We start from the raw sequence: 5,322 nt of genomic DNA on the forward strand, positions 1-5,322 counted from the left end.
ATCGGGGTTCTCCTGGCCTGTGTCTGTGCATTCTCCTTAGCCAGAATATTGCTGTGTTGACGAAACCTGCTTTCTGTTCTTTCACCACACAGTTGCGATCGCTAAAACCCATCTGATGTTTCTCTGGAGCACTTTCTCTGTATATCATGGATTTCTTTGCATTCTGTCCCTAACTATTTGTGTATGAATTTTGCATTTTTTTCTTGTTAGTGATGTGGGATTTATGTGATTTTGTTACAGAGCAGCACCATAAGTGCATCAACAGTTCCCTGCGAGGGGAAAGAACCAGGTGCTGTCCAAGCAGCAACAACTTCGGCTCATCCACCCCAAGGGCCAACCGGTCCTGCGAATCCATTCTGGAGGGTAGGGCCTCCTCACGCTCGCCCCCCTGCAGGAACGTGGCCAGCCACCTGTGCTTCCAAATTTTTGCCTACGGGTGCTCCTGACCCAGGGCCACTACCACCGCGTGTAGGAGGTATGTGATTTGGTTTGTCAGGGCTTTTTTTCCCCCTCTTCCTTGAAAGCTACGAAGTTGAAACACTAGTTTTGTACGTGAAGGAGATGCTCACTTGACCGTGGCTCATCTAGTCACAAGATTCGGAAGGAAGCCAGCCAGCCATAGACAGCCTTAACCTGAATCACCTGAATGAGGGGCAGTTGCGTACAGGAAATGGGGGATTTTGTAATGTTTATTTTTGTTTACCTGAAAAAGAGGGCTACAGGGAAGAGGCACCAGGGGTGCAATGGTTGTTTTGTTGGGTTTTTTTGTGGTTTTATTTTTGTTTTTTATTTTAAGATTTGTTTATTTTTAGGGAATTGGTACAATTTTAAACCTAATTATTTTGTAAGCATAATTCTTGCCTCCCCCATTTTTTCTTAGGAAATTTTATGTGTTTATGACTGTTTTTGAATCTAGCAATTTTTGTTTGTTTTACCTCTGATTTCTCTTTTGAATATTTTGCATCCCTTGAATCTAATCTTAGTGTTTGTGTGGTTAAATTATGAATTTCTTCTAGCAGTTATTCTTTCAAGTAATTTCTCTTTAGCTTTTTGTTTCTGCTGCTCAGTATTTGGATATTTACTCATTTTTAAAATTAATTTTATTATAATTGTTTTCCAGTACTCTTTGCATCGATGACAAATGGTTTGCAAAACTGGTGAAATGACTAATAAATTGCTTGAGTTATTTTACTGTTTTCCATTTTGTTGTTTAATATCAAATTACCTGAAAATGTTTTTAGCATGTAGTATGAAATGATTTTCAAGTTATCTTTGTTTTATAAGTTTGTGTATTTTGGCCATGTCTTATTTGTTGGATGATAGCATTTACTGTATTCTATGCTTCACAAAAATTCTTTTTCATAATTTTAGATTAGTAATTTTTTTCCTCCCAGATACATTCCTCTATTTTGCTTGAAGATGTTATAGTTTTCTTAGTATTCTTAAAGATTTACATTAAGGTATGATTCTATTTAAATGTTGCTTAGAAAATTGTTTTTCCTTTTATTGTTTATACAATCTGTAATTAAAACAACAAATCAAAACCTTTTTTTTCCAATTTTTTTCAGCACTGCAAAATATTTTCATTAAGGGATTATCGTCGTTCATCTCTTTTTTTTTTCTGGATTTTTTCACACCCACACTCTACAAGCGAATAAATTTTAATTAATATTCCATCTTTAACCAGCTCCGGAACATCACAAGCCAAGAAGAAAATCAAAATTGTTTTGATCACTCAGCCAATATAGTCTTGTAGTCTCTCAAGTTTTCTCTTTTAGTAATGGCTCTTACTTATGCGTCTATTTTGCTCACAATGAACCGTCTTGCAACTTTTAAATAAAGATCATTTAAATATAAATCTTATGAGAATTTCTTTGCATTTGATTTTATTCTAGAATGTGAAGTTACTGTGTTTTTATTAATCTACTGTTACATACATGCATACAATAAGAGTTTTTTTTTTTCACATAGTCTTATAGTTGGGCATATTTTCAATCCTAAGTTTATGTTTTTATTGCAGAAAGTGCACTTCTTAAGTTGGCAGGGTAATGTGAATGCAAATTTATGCTTTATTATGTGATTGTAATTGATGTAAAAGCTTGTTTGGCTTTGCTAGTAGCAGTTTAATGAGCTAGTTTTTCCCGTACATGTTTCCACTAGTTATAGTTTTGTCTCTTGAACTTAAACCTTTGTGTCTAAAATGAGTCTAAAAATCACTTTGTGATTTCAGGTTGTTTTTTATTTTTTAATAATTAGGTACTCTACTTGTAAATATTTGAATGATGTAAAGACAGAAATTATTTTTCAACTAAAAAATGAGGAATGAAGCTTTGCCCTACTAGTTAAGATGCTGATTAACTTTTGTGGGAAACCATGATGAAGCTCTGGATGAACCATCTGGAAATTGAACCAGCAAATTTCTTTCTTTCCCTTTCTCTCTGTTCTGTAGCCTTTTAAAAAGCTTACATCGGTTAAAAATATTTTCATTTGTATGTCAGAGCTACAAAGTGAGGAGAGAGAAATCCTCTATCTACTGGTTCACACCTAGCTGAGCCTGTCTGAACCCAATCTTAAGCCAGACATGAGGAGATCCATCCCAGGGGCCCAAATGAGTTCAGGATGCAAACACTTGGTACTTCTTCCTCTGTTTTCCCACATGCATTAATCGGGAGATGAATTAGTAGTGGAGCACATTGGATTTGATCTGTCCACCATATAGCATGCCTGTCTATGAAAGGGAAAGGTTTAACCTACTATAAAATTCTGCAGGAGAGCATAAAAATACCTCTTTCTCTAGTGGGGACTAGAACTTAAAGTGTGACATCCACGCCGAGAGGAACTTTGGGATACAGGGTACACAGGTGTGATGAATGAATGCACACTTTATTGAATTTTTCAGGTCTTATACCAATTTTTTTTTCAGTCAAGCAGGTTTGTAAAAGTTACAAGTTAATGGAACAGTGGTAAGCAAACTACTTCACCAATAGGTTACAAGGGGTTAGGGGAAACAATCACAAGGCTCCAAACAGCTGGATAAGTAAACATGAATTACAGGAACCCACACTGGTAAACAAACAGATTTAACTAGAAATAGAATCCAACAGAATTGTGTTTGTGCTCAGATATGTTTAGGCCACAATCACTGAAGGAACAGGGAGATTATGAAGATGGCTCACACCTCCCCAGACATGTTAACCAGCCCAAGGTTTATCTGCAATCTCAGTAGGGAGTCTGCTCCCTGCAGCATTCTCAGACTGCCTTAAAGAGTTAAGATTCAGAGTCCTCAGGCATTGTGATCTGGGTTTTCAGGGGCAAATCTCCACAATGAATAAATCTCCACACTGCTTACTTCTTTTTCTGTTACGTTTCCCAGAACAAGGTCTCTAACAGTTTCTTACAGGCCTTTTCAAGAATTCCATATGCACACATACACATACAGCTACTTTAAAACACTATGAGAATGGACTTAAAAGATTAGTGTTTTTCTTTAAAATTCACAAAATACATTAGTGAATAAATGTAAAAACATTTTTATAGGTGAGCTATATGATGGAGACTAGCATATCCGAAGTGAAGATATATTGCAGTATACATGTCTGTTCCTTTATAAAAGGTGGAATCCCAATGAAAACGTGATACATGTAACTTTACAGTAGCATACTAGACTATGTACAATTGTCTATAATTACAGTGCCACAATATATTGAAATAGCAGAATGTAGGACTTAAGGTTGTAGCTGAAGGAGTGTATTATTGTTACAATACAGGGGGAACTGGGAGAAGCTATGGAAGGGTGGAGGGAGGAATCCCTGTACATGTGGAACTGTAGCATAAAGATAATAATATAAAATATACAAATTGTTTTTAAAAAAACGTGAAATTCGGGCCCGGCGGCGTGGCCTAGCGGCTAAAGTCCTCGCCTTGAAAGCCCCGGGATCCCATATGGGCGCCGGTTCTAATCCCGGCTGCTCCACTTCCCATCCAGCTCCCTGCCTGTGGCCTGGGAAAGCAGTTGAGGACGGCCCAATGCATTGGGACACTGCACCCGCGTGGGAGACCCGGAAGAGGTTCCAGGTTCCCGGCATCGGATCGGCGCGCACCGGCCAGTTGTGGCTCACTTGGGGAGTGAATCATCGGACGGAAGATCTTCCTCTCTGTCTCTCCTCCTCTGTGTATATCTGGCTGTAATAAAAATGAATAAATCTTTAAAAAAAAAAAACGTGAAATTCATGCTAGGGACTTTGAAAAAGCTTGTGTATAAGGCATATTACACAAAAAGGATTCAATGAATTTTGATTTTTACATTAAAATAACTTCATTGTTTAAAAGAATTTTTTTTTGAATGACAGATTTCTACAAAGGGAAAGATCTACAGCCAGAAACTTCTTCTAAGTTTCCAATGTTTTTTGCAGGGACCCAAGGATTTGGGCCATCCTCTGCTGCTTTTCTAGTCCATAAACAAAGAGCTGGATTGGCAGTGGAAAAGCTAGGACTGGAACCAGTACCCACATTTGACACGAGTGTGACAGATAAAAGCTCAATCTGTACCATTGCTTCCGGCTGGGGCCAGTTCACTGTTGGTGGGCCTTGAAGGATGTCAGTTGAGGAGTTGGTAGCTCTGAGAAGATTGATATCATGTCAGGTCCAGAACCTGATGCCCAATTCCAGTTCACTGAAATCAAAATGTATTTCAACTCTTACATGCTCACAGGCAGAATGAATTGTGTACTAGCCGCATATGGAGGCATTGCTTTGCTGGTTATGTACTTCAGCTTAAGGTCTAAAAATTCCAGCTGTGAAAGCAACATAACTCGATTACAAATTGTTTCCCCATCTGCCCTCATGCCTGGAGAAGCTAATTCAACTCAACTGTGGTAATTTAATTTGTACATTAAATTATGAACCTGGAAAAACAATCTGTACCATGGCATTGGCCCAAATAAACTCATTTTAAACTTAATTTTCTAGGAAATTTCTGAAGTATCTTAGTCGATATATAATTCTATTACTTTGTCCAACATTTTTTATTTTCCACTTTGCCACTAGAACGTATTTCAATCACTGCATACATAGTATTATATAAGTTTGCCTTCATGTATTTTAACAATCCCCCATTGACACAGATTGATTGTTTCTGTTTTATTCCCATAATAATATTATAAAAACCTGGTGTTTCTATAGGACCAAATATATGCAAGATAATTTCTACAGTTGAATCCCATCAAAGGACATTTGCATTTAAAGAGGTTTTTAGAGAGTTGTGACAAAGTAACCTTCAAAGAAACTTTATGGTATTACAGTCTTACTAATGTAAGTCCAATA

General features: G+C 37.3%; 1 pseudogene; it reads left to right on the forward strand.

Moving 5' to 3' along the window:
* The first annotated feature begins 4,635 nt into the window (after positions 1 to 4,635).
* LOC131478301 (ATP synthase membrane subunit K, mitochondrial-like) lies at positions 4,636 to 4,810 on the forward strand (annotated as a pseudogene).
* The last annotated feature ends 512 nt before the right edge of the window (positions 4,811 to 5,322 follow it).

Source organism: Ochotona princeps, chromosome 29 (genome assembly GCF_030435755.1).
Source record: "Ochotona princeps isolate mOchPri1 chromosome 29, mOchPri1.hap1, whole genome shotgun sequence".
NCBI lineage: Eukaryota > Metazoa > Chordata > Mammalia > Lagomorpha > Ochotonidae > Ochotona > Ochotona princeps.